This window comes from Protopterus annectens, chromosome 10.part0 (genome assembly GCF_019279795.1).
Source record: "Protopterus annectens isolate FY-2018-M chromosome 10.part0, PAN1.0, whole genome shotgun sequence".
NCBI lineage: Eukaryota > Metazoa > Chordata > Ceratodontiformes > Protopteridae > Protopterus > Protopterus annectens.
Genome location: NC_056744.1, coordinates 1,638,629,672 through 1,638,652,371, shown reverse-complemented (window position 1 = coordinate 1,638,652,371; position 22,700 = coordinate 1,638,629,672).

Sequence of the window (22,700 nt, the reverse complement as noted above, 5' to 3'; positions counted from 1 at the left end):
ATCAAGATAATTCTGGAATACCCACAAATAAAGGCGTAACCACATAGTGTGTATCGTGGCTTAGCATTGATCAGAATATGAAAAAGGGGAAAAATATGTACATTTCACAAGCAGTAAATCACAACAGAATGTACTTTTATAAACAACGGAATGGTTTGACAAGCCATGTTCTGGTGTTTCTGCCCATTGTTTTTGAAAAACTGCCAGTTAGTAAACCATGTGTATTACTTTTAATATTGTTACTGTTCATTGAGGTTTGGAGTTCTTATTGATGCTGTTAAATCAAATTAAGTTGAATCCCCAAATGACTGAGCCATCCTCCAGGAAGGTCTGTCTCAAAAAAATAACTGTGCCAAAATCATGGACTGAAATTAAATGTCAAAAATGCATTATTTTATCCTTTGTAAGTCCTCTATCCCAGGGAACTACCACATTAACAATATGCCCCTGAGATTTGACCCAGTTTTCTGGATTTTGAAACGTATGTGGGCAGTGAGCTAACTTTTGAAAAACATTTAACTATTATTCCAAGAATGTCTTGCTATATTACACAACTTATTAACAAAAGGCCTGTCTAGATCTAGTGATGTAATTTCCCACTTTACTAAGCCCTTATTAGGCCAGTCATTGAATATAATGCCCACTTTGGCATGTATCTGTCCAGACACTTGCAACAACTGGAATTCCCACAGGCACAGCTTACTAAGATGATACAAGTCCTAAACAACATGGACCAACTCAAAGCCCTGTCACTATACTCAGTATCATACAGACTGCGAAGAGATAACTTTTGTTTGGCATACAAGACATTATCCAACCCATTACTGATGAATTTACTGCACATCAGCAAGTCAAATGGTATCAGAAATACTCAGTCTAGGGATCTAAATCTCTTCTGAAACATCAACAGAATGATTTGGAGGGACAGATATATGTCACAGAGGATACTGCTGGTGTGGAACAGACTCCCCATCCACATAAAGCAAAGTTTAGCCCTGTCCATGTTCAAGTACAACTTAGATCTCTGGACGGGAAACAGAAAATTTATCCCAGGTCTGCCCCCTGTACTACTAGTGGACATAGGCATCCCCTAAATGCTTTATCCCATGCATGAGTCCTCTCAAATTATCTATTGTATGACCCCAGTTAGGAATAATATATAATTATCGACTATGGGATGGGTTAAGCTAATCTATAATCTAATGGGATAGATTATTTTGAACACTTAAAGGGAAATTGGCTGGGCTTAAAATGTCCCAGGGCAGCAAACCTAGTTCTTACCTATGAACCTGTAAATGCTACGTCACCTTCTTGTGTTGAAGCTATACAAAAGGAAAATTTAAAGACAAACAGGTGAAGTGCACAGGTGTGGGTCATGATGGCAATCTGATATTTTCACTCTGGATAAATAATTTTACTGCATGGATTACTGCAAGCATATTATGAAACTGCAAAACTGAGAAAAAGGTTTGCTAAGTACAAACATTTCTGAAGCCAAAAAGCTACTTACAAGTCTATTTAGGCTCTGGTTACATGCTACAATGGAGGTGATCAATGCCATCCATGCAGCAGAACAGAGACAGAAGCTAAAACAGCTTTGAAAGCTACTAAATGCAGTACTGTGCCATGATTTAAACAAAAAGTGAGGCAAAGTGTTAAGCAGCTTTTAAAGTCATTAGTTTCTCAGACAGACAGCTCTTCCTCCCACTGTCTGTGAGGCATCACTAAGTGTTTCATGGCTTTCAAGGTGGTAAAGCACATTGTGTTCCTTGACTTCTGTCACTGGTAGCACAGGGATCAGATAACACTCCATACATGTTCAAGGAATTATGATCAGGTGTATATAATTAGAAATAACGCTCCATACATGTTTGACGAATTATGATCAGGTGTATATGATTATAAATAACACGCCATGCACGTTCAACAAATTATGATCAGATGTGTATGATCATAACTTTTAATATGTTTTCCCCACCTAAACATCAAGATGCACCTCTCAAGCTCTGCTTTATTCTGATCATAAGGTGAATGATGTTTTTTGACATCCTTGTCTTGAACACACAATAATTTTGTTGCAGTCAGATACTCAAATATAATTCTTTATATCAAAGGAGCAGTTCTTCCTTTGAAGTTTCATTTGAATAAAATATATGATCCTTCTTGAAAACCTTCTAAAATGTGTATAGCTCTGGTGACTTTTAGAATGAAGTATTATAATAAACTGCATCCAACACATTTTGAGCTGTTTATAGCTAATCTTGTAGCATGTACCTGCGGTAGTTGTGCTGCAGTAGCGTTGTCGCCTCACAGCAAGACGTTGTCGTGTTCGATTCTCAGCTAGACCGTCTTCTGTGTGGAGGCATGCGTGAATGGGCGTGTCTTCGTTGAAGGTTGTGCGTCAGGGCCAGTAACTCGGCACGTAAAAATCCACTACCAAATATTAGCGGACTGGAGTTCCGCTGTGCCAACCCCTAACCGGAATAAGCCGAAAGACACAACAACAACAACATAGCTAATCTTGTAGCATAATACATTACTATTGTAAAACTGCAGAGAGAAAATATTACTTTAAGTCTCATAACCTGCAGTGCCATCCCATCAGATGCCATGAAACTTTCAGAATAAATTCTACTGACTTACATTTTTCAGCGACATAGTAAACATGCTACATAATATCTGATTAGTGTGACTGATGGCTCAAGGCTGCTGGTGAACTGCAGTGTACACTACAGACCACAGGGTGTCACTGTTTCATACTGACTGCATTTACTACTTTGGAACTTCTATCATAGCATCTTCAAGAAATCAGAGCATGACAATTTTAAGTTATCTTTTTGAACAACAATTTATTTGCCATGCCATTTAATTTAGTGTGTTTAAATTACATCTTGTTACTTCATTAATTAATTTATTGTTCTGTACTTTGGTTAATGCTGTAAGATCATTGAAGAATTCTGATTTGTAGTACTGATAACCGTTAATCAGCACTCATGCAAGCATTGTGCGGCCTTTCGGCTGCTCTGCCAGTCAATCAGAAACCACTGAAAGAGTTTTGTCTGGATTCTAGCCTTTGCTATATACAGGCCTATGTTGCAAGTCATTATATGTTAGAAGTAGTGTAGGTCAATTTCCTGAAGACTCATAAGTTCATATGTTCATAGGTAGGTACAAGGCTATCTGCCTGAAGGCATTTATAAGCCTAGCCAGAATGTGTTGGCTTTCGCCACCCCCTTAGATTAGTTCCCTGTGCCTCTGTCCAGCAGAGCCATTGAAGTGATCCCCGGGGTAAACTTACTGTTTCCCATCCACTCATCAAGGTTTCTCTTGAAGAGCGCTAGCGAGGAGCTCTGCCTAATATAGATTGGAATCTTGTTCCAAAGCATGGGAAGTCTCTGGGACAGGAATCTATCTCTCCAGCACATCCTATTTATTGTTGTGGTGAGGTTTAGATCCCTAGAGGATGTGGCTCGAGGGGATATGGTTCTTTAGGTGGGGCATGTCCATCAATTCTGGGTTGGACATGGCCTTGTATATCAGACAGAGATCACCTCTGAGTAGGCGGTATGCAACCAAGTACAGCTGGAGTTTCTTCAGTCGAGTTGCATAGGGCATCTGTTTGAGGCCAGTGATCCTCTTGGTGAGGTACTTCTGTGGTCTTTCCAGCTGTTGCAGGTGTCTTGTAAGGTACATCCCAAATGCGCGTTGTACTCTATGATGGGTCTGATGAGTAGAGGGGCACAATGACCTCTTTTGATCTGGATGCAAACCCTTTTGTGATTAGGTGGGCCACATAAAAGGATTTTCTAACCACTCTGGCAATGTGATTATTAAAGGAGAGATTACTATCTACTTGGGTCCCAGATTCCTTATTACATCTTCTGTTTTTAGGGGACTACCACCTATGTGGTAGTTTATGGGTACTTTGTTTTTTCCAAAGGGGATGACTATGCACTTTTTGGTATTTAGCTTGAGGCCATGGTTTTGACAACAGGTATCTGTCTCAGTGAGACCCTTTTGGAGGATGTCTGTGTCAACCGGAGAGTAAATTACAGCCCCCAGTTTACAGTCATCTACAAACTTGGTCAGCCATAGTCCTCCTGTGTTTGCCTGTACCTCTGAGAACTATATGCTGAACAGGAGGGGTCCTAGGACTGAGCCCTGGGGAATGCCACTTGTAACCAGTTTAGAGTCAGACTTAGCTCCTGCAATTCTTACCATGTGTGTTCTGTCCGTGAGCCAGTTGGCAACCCATCTCGTGACGTAGGGGTTTATGTTCAGGCTGGTGAGCGTGTCTATAATACCAAAATGGGGAATGGTGCTGAAGGCCTTTGCGAGGTCCAGGTAGGCTGTGTGGACCACATTTCCCTCATCTATAGCCTTGGTAACTGTCTCAAAGAAGTTCACCAGGTTTAGAAGGCATGATCTACCCTTAACAAAGCCAAACTAGGTAGGGTCTAGTGTTTGGAGGTTCCCAATGTCTCTGTTAATGAGATCCATGATGATGCACTCCATAGCCTTGCAGACCAAGCTATTCAGGCTTATAGGGCGATAGTTCCTGGGGTCTGTTCTGGCGCCACCTTTGTGGAGTGGAATAACCGTTGATGTGCACCACTCTATGGACACATAGCTTGTGGAGAGGCTGAGTTTGAAAAGTGTGTTTAGGTGAGGGGTTAGTTCATCTTTGAGCTCATGTAGGACGCAGCCTGGGATACCGTCCAGTCCCATTGATGCTGTGTTTTTGGCTTTGGACAGGGCTGTTTTAACCTGAGTGTCTGTGATTTCAGGGGCACTACATTCTTCTGGTATGGTTATGGGCCTTTTGGGGGTGAGAGGGGGTGAGGTTTGCACTGAACCTGTCTACCAGGATGTTGGCAATATCGGTTGTTTCAGTGTATTTTATGCCATTTTGCACTAACTCCGAGCAGATCTGAGAATTGTCACTTAGATTCTTGACATAGCTAAAGAATGCCTTGTGGTTATCTTTGGAGTCTTTGGCAATTTTTCTTTCGAAGCTAGCCTTGGATGTTTTTATGAGGGATCATAGTTTCTTGCTGACACTGATCAGGGATGTCTTCCCTTCTTGGGGTTTTACTCTTTTCTGTACTAGTTTCCTCCTTCTATTGTATAGCTTGTTTATGGCAGGGGTCCACCAGACTGGTTTCCTTTTCTTGGAGGAGTGAGTCTTGGTTTTGCTGGGGATAACATGATCCATACATTCTTGTAGGTGCCCACAGAGTCCATTAGTAAAGGATTTTTCAGCTTGGGCAGCATTATCCTTTAGCATGGGGGCTTTGAAACTTTCCACCTCGGTCTTAAGTAACATGAAGTTTGCTTTTGAAAAGTGTTTCACGGTGGTTTCCTTGACCGGGGATGGGGGCAGAATGTGGATATCCAGAGTGATTAGTTTATGGACAGATCTAACCAGTGAGGGGTTGACCTCCAGTGTGGAACCCCGGTCACCCATGTTTATGATGACCAGGTCCAATATGTTGTCACCTCTGGTGGGAGTAGTTAACCAGTTGATCCAGGGTGTTTGAGTTTATAAATTCTAGGAAATGTTGAGCAAGGGAGTTAGTACTTGAGTAGTTCTCCCAGTTAATGTTTGGGTAAATGAAATCACCAAATATCAGGGTGTTTGGCAGGACCTTTATGTTTCCCAGTGTTTCCAAAACATGGAATGGGGCCCTGGGACATGGTGGATGATCTGTAGCAAGCTACAATTTGAATTGCAGTTTTGCCCATTGTTAGTTGCACGTGGATGATTTCTGAAGCATCGTGCTGTGCCACTAACATGGAGGTGTGGGTATCCTTGATGAATATGGATACGCCCCCACCTTTTGTACTTCTGTCCGGGTTTTGTGGCTGAAATTTATGGTATGAGTTGTAGCCTGGCAGTGCTGGGGTGCTCTCTGGAGCCTTAAACCAGGTTTCTGTTACTGCACATGTATAGATTTTCTCCATACTGAGGAGTGCCTCGTGTGCGTGCGTTTTGAGGTTTAGACTTCTGGCATAGAGTAGTATTACCCTCAGTTTTTTGTTACTTGTGCTAATTACGGCAGTGGGTTTGTCTTTTGAGCCTTGCCTAAAAAAGGCAGTATGGGGGTGGCAAGAGCCTTGGCCAGTATTCAAAAGCCTAAGGGTGACAGGTGCAAGCTATCTCTAGTGAAGCAGTGTGGCTTGTCAAGCATGTCATCCCAGGCGGACAGACACTGGATCTCCTTTGAATGACACCAGAAGCTTAGCCAATTGTTGAAATTGATAATTTTTTTCTTTATACTGTGGTATGATTCTTGGTAAGGGCAGGATGCTACTCAGGGTCAGGGTCGTACCGGCCTAGGCTACGTGATCAGAGAGCTCTTCCATGTCTCTTTTCATGTAGTCCAGGGAGGTACGGCTCAGGTCATTCACACCAACATGGACAATGACAGAGTTGTATTGGTACTTGTTCTGGAGTGACCTGAGTGCTTGTGTTATGTGGCAGATCCTGGCACCTGACAGGCAGCTAACAGTAATCTTCTCCTTGTTCAGCCTAGTGAATGGGATGTCAGTGTGCCTGACTATAGAGTCACTTATTACTAATGTGTTGGGTATATTATTTTGCCTTAAGGGCTGTGATTGCGTGGCACACTGGTTTTGTGAAGTATGTGTTTCATGGCTTGTGTTGGGGGGTGGAAGTTGCTTGGATGTCTGCTTTGGAGGTCTCTGTTGCTTTTGCAGATTTTTATTTAGAGCCTCCATGTATGTTTTCGTGTATTTATGTGTGCTTTTTGCCGGTGCTGGTTTCATAGGTCTATGTGAGACTGGTGGTGTGATGCAAGTAATTCCCTTCTCCTCTTGACTGTCTGATCCAGTCTTAGGTTGAGAGAGCTTAGCCTCCAGTTTGGCTGTATAATTGCATCTCTCGCATGTATTAGTGTTTGGTGGTTGGAGGAGAGGGTTGTCTGTGTACATGAGGCAGTTGTAACATGCCTCAATGCCCAGATTCACCAGTTGGACTGGAGAGTACACCTGAAACTGACCTTTGGACATGCCTGGATAGGTACACTGACTGTTTTACTGATTGGTTGGTAAGGTTAACTAGAGAGCCTTGTCCTTCTGTACAGTATATGGGAGTCTAGTGCTAAGCTTTATTAGTGCTTGCTATGAGTTTTGAGCAAGTGCCAGGCTGAGAAGTGAATGATTTGAGTGCTTAAGTTGAATGTTTGTCTAGTTCCAAGGGAAAAATTGAAGAGGACACTTTGTGGAGCCGGGAATAGTTATACCCTAGCTAACCGGCGCTGCCCGGTGCACAAAACTGGACAAATGTGGTTTTTAAGCAGGGAAATGAAAAAGATAGAAATTAGCCTAAAATGGCCAATAAACTACTAATTTCTGTGCTGAAACCACTCCTCCAGGGACAGATAGGCTGCTGAAAGCTCCCTCTCTTACAGGTGAACAGAGAAACTTCCTTCTATCCAAGTAAGGTATGGGCAAACACAGAAACTTGTAACAAAGCCCTGAATTCAGCACTAACCTGAAAACTGGACTATAATAGCTTAGAAAGGTGGGAAAACAAGTATATTTTTTGTTTGTTTTTTTTTTCAGAAAATAAAGCAGATACAATCAAAAAAACACTTTAAATGCACAGAAATGGCTATCACACTTGAGTGTGTAGCCTACAACAGTTAAACAGGTAATTTAAACACAAAAATGACTTTGTTAAAGTGCAAGCAGTAATATAAGTACAATATGTAGCGGAAACAAGCTTTCTAAATCACAGAAACTCTAAAAAAATTAACGTTTTAGGCGGAATTAGCTAAAGGCAGCAAGAAAATGCAGAAAAATTATACTTAATCACTCCAAAGTCTCTCTTTTGTCTCTCTGCTGCTGTAGAACTCTGCAGGGCACCAGGCAGGAACTTGCTGAGGTGTATACAAGCACAAAAACATTGCAAATGTGGGTTTTATAACAGGGAAATGAAAGAGATATAAATTAGATCAAAATGGCCAATAAACTACTAATTTCTGGGCTGAAACCACTCTTCCAGGGACAGATAGGCTGCTCAAAGTTCCCCTCTCTCACAGGTGAACAGAGAAACTTCCTTCTATCCAAGTAAGGTATGGGCAAACACAGAAACTTGTAACAAAGCCCTGAATTCAGCACTAACCTGAAAACTGGACTATACTAGCTTAGAAAGGCGGGAAAGCAAGTATTTTTTTTTTTGTTTTTTTTCCAGAAAATAAAGCAGATACAATCAAAAAAACACTTTAAATGCACAGAAATGGCTATCACACTTGAGTGTGTAGCCTACAACAGTTAAACAGGTAATTTAAACACAAAAACAGTTTTAAAATATATAGGGTGTTGCATTTTATGTGCATTAAGGAATATAATTTTAATTTGCATAGATGTTGGGGTTGTGTATTTAATTTATCAGTTATCTGATACATTAGGATAAGAACCCTTGTGCCATCCTGCTAATGCTAACCCTAAATCTAAGCCTATGCCTGCCTCTAATGACAAATCTACACCTTACCTTAGAAGACAGGCAAGACCTGGTGAATAGGCACATGTATGTGGTAGTCGTATTTTTTTTTTTTGAGATGCAGGAGCAGAGATGCACTAAATGGGTAGATCAGTCACGGTGTCACTGGTTTTACTGATCTTGATGCCATATTGTTTGTGGCGTCCTGATATGAACTAAAGGAAAAACACATGCCCTAGTGGGGTGTGTTCCAGCTGTCAATCGCTCCAAGTGGGATGAACGAGCTAACATATAGCACTCAGTCCTACTCTCTACGCAGTTCCTCTTACCTGTGCTACTAATCAAACATATGTCATCTGGACCATAGGGTAGCATCTCTCTATGCCATGGCTACAGTTTTATTTCTACGTTTCTTATCAACCTGATTATTTTTGATTATTTTCTTATTCATCAAGATTCTACCAAGGCTACTTGTCCACATAATCTGTCCTGTGGAATATATCTGCTCCTTGCTGATTCCATAACTCTCTTGTTCGGTATCCATAAACCTTTCTCCATTCTTCTTCTTAATTTTGTTTATCACTGTTTATGGAATTGACTGATTCCAAAAAGGAAATCTGACCTTGTTTCAAATATCACACTGAATTCCTTTTACAACTATCAGTCTTTTACCTTCTTGCCAAATCTTCCTAGACATTGAAAAAAAAAATAAAACCTTCTGACTATCCTAATATGGGTGAAATCATATGTGCACCAGATACGTGAAGGTGTACTTTATCATTGTTTGTTTTGTTTTGGTCGGTTGGTAATAAACACTCATAATATCTGTAATAAACTGTCTCTTGTTTGTTGATATCAGTAGTCCTCTAAACACTTTGCACTACTCTTTGAACATTAATGCTTCCCTGTTAGTATACTGCCTTCTGTCATTTTTTTTTCTGCTTACTTTTTAAGCTGTCAAAGTAAAAGAAGATATTCTGTACCAGCCAACACACAAAGCTTAATGGTGATAACTCATCTGCAATGATTTTCTAATTTATGTTCCAAACTCCCAGATTGCTACAATTTTACAAATGCCAGTATTAATTATTTGCAATTGCATTGAAACAACTATTTTATTCATGTGTTTTCTGATACCTGTTTTATCCTGTTTATGCTCATGGGGATCTGACCTGTATTCTTCAAAGCACTCAGTGAGCATGGTACAACATTCTAAATTTTTCTCTGAAGCAGAGTTGATGCTACAATGTTTATTGTGAGACGGCAGCAGCTCCAGGCCTATGGAGCTGTGAGAACTGGCAGAGATTGCTATATGAATCTGTCAGCAAGTTTTGATGTTTGTGCATGATGCCTGCTTGTATTTTATTTATCCTTTTTGTTGACTAGGTTAGTTCCACTAGGCTAGTAGCCTTAGTGTTGTATTGATACTGTTAGTAAAGATTTGGTCAGGGCATCGAGGAACTTCTCCTACTTGTTATTGTTGCCAGTGGGACCCCTTTTGGAGGATCACTTCCTGTTTCCATTCCAGGTGCAGAAGTGGTCCAGGGAAACAGGGAGGCTGATGGAGAAAGAAGGAGATGATGTAGTGGTGAATAAAATGGAGGAGGAATTAAATATCGAGACTGAAGAATCCGTGCAGGATTCTGAGAAATTGTTTCAATGAAATATGTCTGATGGAGATGAGTCAGCAAGTGGTGAATGTATAATCACAACCCTCCAGTCAGCGTGGTTGCAGGATGATTTGCTTAAAGAAATAGTGATGCAGAGTGAGCCACAAAAAGAAGGAGATGTTTCCTGGGAGAAAATATAAAAGGAGGATGCATACATAATCCTGAAGAATAGTGGTGAGATGGAAAAGAAAACATATGCAGAGAAAGTAAAAGAAGCCAAAAGTGGAGTAGTAGAAAAGAAGACAGAAGAAAATGATAAATGGAAGTATGCTGTATGCATTCAAAGTAAAGAAGACAAAGAAATAGACAGGAATGAAGTGTGCGACAATTCTTAGAGAATATGAAAAAAAGAAAGACTGTAACCCATGGAATCTGTATGTGATAAAAGCATTTCACAGAGAAACAAAAAAGAAAATTTACATACAATTTCTAATGGAGGTAGAAAGAGTGACTTTGAAAGAATATTTGAAAAGTTTATCTAAAGAAGTACTAGACACTGCAAAAGTTTATCACAAAAGGCGTTTATAGACTAGTGGCTGAGATTGTAATGTTGTGTTAAAAATAGAAAGGGGAACAATTATACATATACCAAGCATGATTAATGTAGAGAGGAATAGGGATGTCATAAAATACTGGGGACAGTCAAAAACATGTTTTTTGTGTGGAAAAAAGGATATTTGATAAGTAACTGTGACAAAAGAAAATGTTATATTTGTGGGGAAACAGGGCATGATGCAAAAAAAAAATGAATTGAAATTCAGAGTTGGGAGGTTGGTATAATAGTTAGGGAGTTTAGCTTACCAAACACAAGGTACATGGCTTGATTCTCACATGGGATAATTGGCTAGGCTTAAAATGTCCCATAAGGACAGTTAGCCTAATATGAACCTGTGAAATGTTATAAATATAAATACGTTGGGATTTATGGGTAGATTGCAAAAATGGAAATAAGATTAAAGAAAGAGAAGAACATGAGCAAAAAGAAAAACAATTAGAAGTAGTCGAAATAGAAGAAAAATAGATGAAAAAAATAATAAAGAGGATATAGAAGAAAATTCTGAAATAAATGATGAAGAAGATAAATACTGGGAAGTAATAAAAGAAAAAGGAACTCTATTGGTAAAAGGGTAAAAGACAGAAAATGGACATTTAAAGGGATAAATACAAAAGGATAAACGAAAGGAAATGGATGAAAAAAGAATATATGCATCTAATGATTGGGGGGCTGGTATAATGGTTAAGGTATTTGACTCACTGACACAAGGTACAGTGTTATTTTCACTTTTGGGAGGGATGTTGGTTAGGCTTCTAATGTCCTATCAAGAAAGCTAACCTAGCAATTAGCTATGACCTTATGAAACCATGAATTTAAGGAAAAAGGCAAATGAAGATTTTAGAGCGCTTTCTGTAAATATGAAAAGTATGAAGAATAGGAATTTTGGAATGGTGTGTTACATGTGATGTAGATGTAATTATATTAGGAGACACAAGATTTTTAACAAAAACAAAAAGAAAGATTACAAACAGAGAAAGTATGAGGAGGAATGGTAATCTGAAATGTGGGAAATGAGAGATGTTCCAAAACATATTCTGTAGAACTACAATAAAGATATTAAATGCAACTTTAGCAAAAATTGGAAGATTAAAATGAACTATTCTAGATTTAAAATGGAAATAACAAGTATATAGAATTATAACATCATGCATATACTAATTGTAAAGAAAAGGAAAGCTTATTCCATCAGTAATATAATATTACAATAACAGGAGACTTTAATTATGATTTAAGAGGCAAGCGTAGAAAGAAAGGAAATGATATAAGAAAAATGTGAGAAATTATAAGATGTGGTAAGATAAAACTCTGGGACAAAAATTCATGGACTTACAAAAGGGGTATGTAGAGAACTGAAACAGTTATTTTTTAGTATCAGATGGTTTTGTTATAGGAAAAGGGGAGGTAGTTCATACAGGAGTTTCTACAATATGGCTAGAGATAAACTAAAAGAAGGACACATAAAAGTAAGCAAAGGAATAAAAAGGATAAATGAGAAAGCATGGAATGAAGAAGGAGAGGGATTAGTAATACAGTTATGGAAAGATGAAACTACTATGAGAGCATTTTATAAAAACTAGTCTGAATGGTGGATGATATTTAAGGAAAAATAAAAAAAATGTTTTTTACAGTGGCAGTATGATGTGAGAAAAGTAGAGAAAGAAGAAAATAAAATAATTTTTAATAATGCATTGTAAAATTTAATACATACTGATAGAACATATTTTGACAAAGAAAAATAATTATATGAAAGAAATCAAGAAAAAAATATATAAGATTTGTTATAAAAGCAAATATATATTTTTTACAATGAAAAAGAGAAGTACCAAGTTACCTAAGCAGATTAGTAAAATATGGCAGTGTCAGGGGACAGGATCTGGTATATTATGCACACACCCAGGTCATTGGACCAGAACTACCAGTATGACTCAGTCATAGTCCATGTGGGTAGAAATGACCTGAAACATACCTGTCTAAACTGTATGAAGACAGACATCATGCAGTTCTCAGTTCTGGTATGAGCCTAACACTGAGCAGCATTTTCCTTCTCCAAGGATGATGCCACAATACGAAGAAAAGATGACTGACTTTAATAATTGGCTTAGTTTCTGGTTTCATTCTAAGGGGTACAATATTTGTCAGCCTGGAAGGAGATGATCAAAAGACCATGCTGCTTTGCCAGGGATGGTCTGTACCTCTCCCCTCTAAGCTTTCAGATATTAGCTAAGACATTGCTCTCCCCCAGAGTACCTTTTTTAGGCAATGCCAATCTGAAAGTACTTCTGTCATAACAAAGCAAAACCAAGAGAATCTGAAGGTGTTACTTCTCAATGCTAGGAGTCTAAACAAAAAACTCCACTCCCTAGAAACTCTTCACTGCAGAGAATGAGGATGTCTGTGTGGTCACTGACACGTTGTTTAGAGACACGCAGTGCACACCAACAGTGTAAGGTTATAATGCCTTCCACACATTTAAACCAGCGACTACATAGCCAGGGACTAAAGGTGGAGGTGTCTTGATTTACATCAAAAATAAATATACAGCAAGGCTGGTCAAACAGGACAATGCACTTGAGGTTCCCTGCGTTCAAATCACCATACACACAATCCAATGCCACTTCCTTGCAAGCCCTCTATGACCCAGGAAACACATACTATGTATTTAAACTTATTGGAAATACTCACCATCTAACCCCATATGACTTAATTATTCCAGTATTAACTGGGAAACATATATGACACCAAATATACAGGCACAGAAATTCTTGGATTCTGTAAACACAAACTCCCTGGACCAGATTGTCAGTACACCAACACCAACAGGGGGTACAACTATACTGGATTTGGTCCTCATTAATATGAGAGAGTACTGCACACCCCATACTTTAATGTCTTCTCTGCTAAGGTCAGACCACAAAATGGCCTCCTTTGAAGTAAAAATAAAACCTGGAACCCTAACTAACCCTGGAATATTCAGAATCTACTCTAAGGTTAACCTCCTACTATTAAGTGATAACCTGGCAAAAATCCATGTCCCTATAAACCCTTAGAACACTGCTGCCTACATAGAACTGTTTACAGCAACCCTATACAAGCATTTAATAGCTGCATAGTGGCAGCTGTACCCACCAGGAGGAAGTACAGAACTAACTCAAAATAAGAAGCTACCCTGGTGGAATCCCAACATCAATAGGATGCATAACAGAAGGAATAAAATCATTGCAACAATTGGAGGTGGCACCCAGAAAGATAAAAGCAGTCTTATCAATCTAAACAAACAACTCAGAGGACAAATAAAGTCTACCAAAGCCAAATGTGAGGTAAATTTGGCCTCCCAGGCCAAGGGCAGCCATAAGTCATTCTTTAACTATGTCCACAACCTCAAAGGCAATACACAATAGTGTGCAGAACCTAGTGTAAATGGTGCCACCTATACAGAGCATATAATGTATAGCAAATCTACTGGCAGACAAATTCAGCTCCAACTTTACCCCTCTCTGATCCTCAATCTTCCCTCAGGATATACCATCAAACATAACTCTCCCTGCTATCACGAGGGAGCAGAACCTTTCTAAGGCCAAGAACACTGCATCAATATGCCCAGACAATGTCCCAGGATGCCTTCTAAATAGCATAAAACATGACCTATCAAGGCCTCTGGAACTGCTATTTAACTGTAGCCTGCAAACAGGTTTTGTTCCTCATGAATATAAAACAGCAAATCATTCCTCTGCATGAAGGTGGGCCATCTATAGACCCTAAAAACTACATACATGTAAGTCTCACTAGTCTCAAATGCAAAGCCATGGAAATAATTTTCATGGAAATGATCAATAGTGACATAGGAAGCCTCCAGACTCTGGAACCAACTGAATTTGGTTACACCAAAGCAATGGATGAGTGCAAAATGGTTAACACTGCCACCTTGACCTGGCCAAGGAATTTGACACAATACCCCACTATGGTATAGTTGACAAGCTTAAGAGGTTAGTTACAAACCCTTATGTCACCTAGTGGATAGCCAGCCGGTTCACAGGCAGCACCCAGGAAGTTAGAATTGGGGAGTTCATCACTAAGGCCAGTCACAAGGGGAGTCCCTCTGGGATCGGTCCTGGGACTGGTCCTTTTTGGCATTTACTTTTCTGAAGCCAAGGCCAGTGTCAATGACTTCTGGCTAATTAAGTTTGCAGATGATTACAAATTAGGAGCTGTCATTGAATCAGCACCAATAGAAATGTTCTCCAGGAAGGACTGACACATCCAAACAACTGGTGTTAGAGCTATGGATAAAAACTAAATGCCAAGAAGTACATAATAGTATCCTTCAGAAAGTCATCCACTCCTGGTAACTATTATATTGACAAAACACCCCTAACAGCTGACCCAGTAGTCAGGGACTTGGGGACACACATAGTAATCATGTCTTTGACCATCATGTATCTACATTAATGAGGAAATCATTCTATGCTGTGCAACTTATAAACAAAGGTATAGCATCTAGGTCCAAGAAAGTCATTATTACACTGCATTCGGCATTCATCAGACTCTGCATTAATTATGAATGGGATAGTATATGAAATAAATTAAAAAATGAAGGCAGCGAGGTATTTAACACCTGAAAGGTTTAGAATTTCAGTTCTGTTAACATATGCAGATGAGGTTATAATAATTGCAAACAATAAAATTTGGATAAAAGGAGTAATCATTGTCTAGAGTTGATAGGGATGGCTTTAAATAAAGACACAAGTAAAAGTGAAGGTGATGCAGTAAAGATCGGGGGTGTATATTTTGCAATGAATTAAATTTCTGTGTTAGGTATAACATTTTGGAAGTTACAATTCAATGGGAATAAATGGGAATAAATCATAGAAGAAATAAAACAAACCTGTCTTTTCTGTAGAACATATAAATTATCATTCTGAAAAAAGGCTTATTTGATAAATTCAATACTGATTGGAAAATAGCATACTTTGCAAGTGTATTTATGCTGCCAACAGTATTTGAAAAGGAATTAGTGCAGATAATTATTTTCATTTATATGGAGTTCTAGATTAAACACAGTGAAAACAGGAGTTTTGCATGTAAATAAAGAAGAAGGAGGTTTAGGATTAATTAACCCAATGGTATATGCCACCATTAAATTTGTGCAAAGTGTTAAAGTGGATAAATGAAAAAAAATGAGAGATTAGTAGTAAATCTGTATAAATACAAGTATGATGAATTCTGAGGTATGGTAAAAAATCAGCAAAAGAGAAAAAGTGAATAAATGAAGAAATACAATTTTACCAAAAAAGGTATTTTTGTGGAAAATAAAAATTGATGATATGGAAAAAGAGAAGGATGGTATAGGAATGTAATGATAAAACATTACTATGTAAAAATCTAACAGATGAAAAAAATAAAGTTATAAAAACAGGAAGCAAATGGTGTAATCAGAAAATAGAATGCCAAGATTATTTTGTGGAGACTGGTAATAGATACATTGCCAGTAAAAGCAAATGTGCCATATAAAAAGAAAAGTAATGGAATACGTTTGCACTGTCAAGAAGAAGAAACTTTGGAACATGTGTTTTTGAAATGTTCTTGTTGTTGTTGTTTGTCTTTCGGCTCTTCTCGGCTAGGGGTTACCACAGCGGAATTCCGGTCTGCTAATGATTGGCAGATGTTGTTTTTTATGGTGTCGAGATGCCAGCCCAATGCCCAACCTTCAACGAAGGCCCGACCATTCAATGCATGTCTTTCGAATGCCCACTCAACCGCGGGGAGGACATGCAGACTCCACACAGAAGGTGCTCCCAACCCAAGCCAAGAATCAATCGGGAGAACCTCTTGCTGTGAGGCAACAACGCTACCGCTGCGTTTTTCAAATGTAAATGAGTAAAAAAGTTTTGGGGAAAACTATGTAAATAATTTTTTTTAAAAGATAGAAGTGGATAAAATAAACATGGATATGATTAAATATGGATGTTATAAGAACTGAAGTAAAGAATATGTTAAAAAATAGAGAAAAAGTTACTCTGTGTTATATGGGTTCAAGAGAATGAAAGAATAAATGAAATTATGTTTAATGGTAAATGGATTTTAGCAACAATATTAAGTAAAATCAGATGGCGGTTATGAAAAAAGGAGGGGGTCTAAGGATGGACATTTAGTATGGTTGTAAAGGAAATTATGAATATATGTAAACAGACTTGTATATTTATATACAGTATTTGTACATATGTAAATATTTGTAAATGTGTAAATATTTTGTAAATAAGAGTTATTTTTTATATAAAGGACTCTTACTCTTTTCAGAGGGTGCAGCAGGATCTTTTAAACCCACCTGAGCTATTACCAACTCAAGCAGATGGGACCTCAGTTTAATGTCTCTTCCTTATGCTGCACTACAGTGTCAGCCATCAAGCTACTTGGTGAAGGAATAGAACCCACAGCCTGCTGCATCAAAGGCACTTGTGCTACCTATTACATTATTCACACTGCTAACTGGCCTTTCTAGCTGGGCTATATGCAACCAAACCTCACAAGTCTAAAGTAGCTCAGGCTGTCTAGCTGGGCTATATGCAACCAAACCTCACAAGACTAAAGTAACTCCGCAGGAGCATATCCAATCAGAGATTCTGGAATTATAAATGAAATTATTACTCTTCTATGTTTTTTTTTTTAATATTCATGACAGCTTGAAGTTGCATATGAATTTCTTAGGACATGTGCTGTGCTTGTGCAAGGCAAAAATACCAATTGCCAGCAAAATAAATTTGCATACACTACAATGTCTTCTAAAATGCATGGCATCTCTTTCACCTTTTAAAAAACGTTTTTTTTTTTACTGTAAACAATGATTGAAATTGTTGGTCGTTGTGGGGAAACATATCTTGGTAACCAATGGGGAATAATTACAAGCTGCTCACACACAATGATTCAGTTAAATAGTTTATGATATTTACAGTAAATAGTCCAACTGATTATCAAACCTGTCTGTTCACTCTTGTAGGGATGTAGAGGAGTTTTGATCTTATCACCAATTGCTGTGATTACGCTAGAGAAAGAAAAGCAGGCTACCTTTTAAACAGGGAAACACAGCGTAGCAGGTGTCGTCACAATATTGTAATACATTCACTGTTTGTTCTTAAAACAGGAGGGACGGAGTTATTCTATCATCAGTTTACTGCATTGAAATTGAAAATGCAATGCTAAGCTTTCTTTATTTATAAAGAGCATTTAGAAAGAATGGCCAGGGAGTCATACATAGAAAGTAGGAAAGCAAAACTGAATAGTGATAAAAATAAGCTTGTAACTATGGAGTATGGGTAATATTGTACAGATGTCTTCTTAAAGGTATAACAATAGTAGGAAGATTAAAAATATTGGCATATTTTAACTGAACTGTCATACAAATCTGTAGATAAGACTACATTGCGAAACACACAAATCAGAGATACTGTCAGTAAACGCACAGAAAAGTCAACTTTTTCCTTGTCACTGCTACACAAAACACAGAGCAAATTGGCTGCTTCTTTAAAAAAATACCATATAAGACTCCTAGTACATGTAGAGCCATGCAAATTGTCAATATTACTTCATATTATTCTTTTTATATCAATCCAGACAGACATAAAACATTGTGCCATTAATTGCTAGTGATGGATATGCTAGGTAAACTGAAGTCAGGCTTACTGATTAGGGTAACAAATAAACAAATATATTACTTTAATAAAAGTGGCAGTGGTGTAACAAGTAGCACACTCGCGTTTGGTACCGGAAGGTCAGAAGGTTGTGTGTTCTATTTCTACTCTAGGCGATTGGATTGTTAACATTAATTGCTAGTGATGGATATGCTAGGTAAACTGAAGTCAGGCTTACTGATTAGGGTAACAAATAAACAAATATATTACTTTAATAAAAGTGGCAGTGGTGTAACAAGTAGCACACTCACGTTTGGTACCGGAAGGCCAGAAGGTTGCGTGTTCCACTTCTACTCTAGGCGATTGGATTGTTAACACTGCTGTGCAGAATTAGGGTAATGTCATAACTGAAGTGAATGTAAAAAGATCCCTGGCAACTATTGAAAAGAGTAGGGGTCCTTTACTTTTCACCGATTTCCATCTATTTTCTGTTAGCACACCGAAAAAATTAACTTATCAAAGTAAAACACATTGAGAAAAAAAAATCACACACCAACTAAATGCCCTTATTAATTGTTAATTCTGCCTCACTCTTTCTGTCACAACCAGAATCAAATCCTAGTAAGAATATCAGCTAAAATCCATACCATATTAAACAAAGTCTCCTTCAGTCTAGCTTTCCAAATATTCCATATAACCCTAAATAAAATGTTATCCATTTCATCTACAGGAAAACCCTTTTCGTGTCCATAATATCCATAAATTCTCACATTCATATTTGCTTTCTCAAATATTTTACCTACTAAACTAATGTTTTTTGAAAATTTTGATCCATAACTTTTAACCCTCATACAGCCTGATAAACATGCTAAGAATTTTCTCTCTCTTTAGAAAATAGACATACACTGGGATTCAGTAAACTCTGTGTCGCCTTCGTGTGAAGCCTACATGGAGTTTATGTGTGCGTGGTGATGAGTGGTGAGTAGCAGTGATAATTACATATTCATGCTGTACACTGCATTTAAATGTAAATAACCATGGTTTTGTGGCTGGCAACAGTGTTGCTGGGCAGGAAACCATGTAAAGCAATAAAGATAACAATCCTATTTACAGCAGAGTACTGTTGGTTCCCGTGTTTGCACGGAATGCCACAATGATCACCAGGGCTTAACATATAAGTTTCCATAGCTCTCAATCTCTTTGTGCAAGGAATCTGGGCAAAGCCCAACATAATGGGGGGGGGGGGCAATGACCCAGAAATAGGGACAGATTCTACATATTTGCACATTAGAAATGTCTGAGAATAACAATAGGTTTGTGTTAAGACACATTTTCTGAAGGATTTGAAGTCTGAAACTCAAATGCATGTAGTTATTTAGTGACATCAGTCCTGAGATCATCCCAATGATATGGCAGAAAATCACAGATTTTATAAGGAACAGACCAAATAAGGCAAAGGTCTAGACATACTGCGAAAATCTGGACAGCTGAGAGGTATGAATTATGTATATAGTCCAAACACAGTACAGGGCAGTGTATACTGTGCGGAGTACTGTGAAATTCCATTTGTGGCACTCAGTTCCAATGTTGTATAAATGATCTATAAGGGTACATGGACTGCCATATAAAATAAACATTCAGGGGAAGTGCATGTATTCAATAGGGACACACAGATGAATTGTAGGAATGAATACAGGGAAAGAGAACAAGTAAAGCAACCTAATGTACAGCAGATGATGGCATTTCAGTGGAAGTCAGCTATAGCAGCAACACCAATCACATATCAATATGGTATAGTACAGACTGCAAAATGAAAGTGTGCATTATGACACTATCATGCAAGGTTAATTAATGGCCAATCTGTTTCTGTTTTAGAGCCTTTGTTTCCCCTTTATTTTAGGCTTTCTCCAGATTTCTTCAGCTGAAAGGTGTAGAGGTATACGAACCTCTTTACTGCTGCTGTTGTCAGTAGTCATGTCACTCACTCATTCAGACACATACACACACACACACACACACACACACACACACACACACACACACACACACACACACACACACACACACACACACACACACACACACACACACACACACATCTCTTCTTCAAAATGCATGCTAATGAAAACCTGTTATTCTAGCAACTTTCTAAGTTTATAAGAGCAATATTTAAAATCTATCCCTATATTTGGTTCTTTGTTTCCTCATTATTTGTGGCTCTGTCCAGATTTCTTGTGCTGAGAGGTATGGCCAAGAGTTACACAAAGCTCTTACGTAATGCTGCCAGGGATTGCTCAATCAGTCTCACTTTTACATGCACACACACACACATGCACACACACACACACACACACACACACACACACACACACACACACACACACACACACACACACACACACACACACACACGCACGCACACACGCATGCACACGCACGCACACACACACACACACACACACACACACACACACACACACACACACACACACACACACACACACACACACACGCCCAGACACACACACTTTTTTCTGATTCATTTATTTTCAATCATGTCTCTCTCTCTTACTTTCATACAAGCATACACTCTCACACACGCACACTCAGACGGTTTTTATTTTACACTCGCCAAACAGAAGTGCTGCTTAGCGAGTGTAAAATTGTAGCTTAACCAATCTCTCTCTCTCTCACACACTCATACATGCATACATTCTCACACACAGACATAAACACACACACATTTTTTATTTTATTTTACTTTACTTTTTTTTACGTTTTACACTGGCTAAAGTGCAGAAGCACTGCTTAGCCAGTGTAAAATAATGGCAGCCGTTAGTTTTGTTCTGCCCGAGCTCCATGGCAGCTTGATATACTACTGTGAAATGGCGGACATGTTTTTCAGCGGACATTACTTGTACGTTATTACCCTGCTGGGGAACGCTCGATCTCCAATCAGCGTATTAATGTACAGTCAGCCCATTCTCTAATGTGGGATAATTTCATTTTATTTATATAAGCCTGTATTTTTATGAAGAATGTTAAAGTTTGCAAGTCATGAGAGACAGAATATATGTACCAATATAAACATTTTTAAAATTGCATCATTTGTTTTGCAGAAATTCTTCTTTTAAACCTTGTGAGAGAAGGTAGTTTGCACAAGACTACAAGAGTAATAACAATGACCTATAGTCTAGCAGCATTCCAATGACATTTTTGTATTATAGTGGCAGGAAAAATAGTATTAGTCAATATATTTGTAAAGAGAAAGCATTACTACAAATTATACAGTCATAAAAGACAAACGTAGAATTCCATGAATTTTAATTGAGACACAATAGTCTGGATACATTATATAATATTCAATATTGTACATAGCAAATACAATCAACATCAGATTCTGAAATTCTATATTAGCAGATGTCAGATTCTTGCAGATTGTACCAAATCATCACCATGTGACTTATACATTAGGAAGTTAATTAGTGTATTACGAATGTCTGTGTATTACTGTGTTAGATGACTTGCCTTAAGTGTAAGTACATGATGTTGTTAGGCACTGCTGATCAACATCTTTGTCTTCTCAGATAGAAAACAATGAGATTAATCTGCATAACAAAATGTACAAAATGGAATTTATTACCTAGCAACATAACAAAGATTACATCATTGCCTCTTTTCAAACAAAACATTAAACTGCACTTCCAAAACCACTGGCTGTGCTCCTGTAGTAAACCTGATTAACTTTCCACTACTTATACTCTACTTGATAACTACCTGCTACTTCTTGCTGACTCCATCCTCCACATGGCTTTCTTCTTCTACTCCCACTTGTCTTCCTAATTACTTCTTTGCTTGTTGTCTGTCTTACTTGCCCTCCTTTACATAACTAATCCCTTCCAATTTCCATTATTCTTAGCTCTCTTTTCTCTTACTTCCTACCTGTATCGTTATCAGACAAAGTATTTTTATCTTTATATAATATTTTTTGGACTATAACTGTGTGTGGTAGTAATTATTTCATTTAGTATCTTTACCATACAAAGTATTTTATGTTTCTATAAGGTTTTTTGGACTGTAACTGTTTGAGTTAGTAACTAACTCATTTAGTAATAATAGGGAACTGTAGAGTTGTTAGTTTTTGTCTTTTACAAACTTTCTTTGAAACTCAATGATGTTTTTCTTTATTGTATTCTCTGTGGAGCTTTTCTCCCCGGGCCTCTACTGAAAATGGAAATATCTCCAGCTAGACTAGCCCGGTTAACAAATGTAAAATAAAATAAATAAATAAAATAAAAATAACCTTCTCACGCTGATTCCATCCCTCTTTCGCTTCTGCATTCTTTTGTCTTTTGGTTCGCAGGTGCTGACGTCTGCCATAGCTC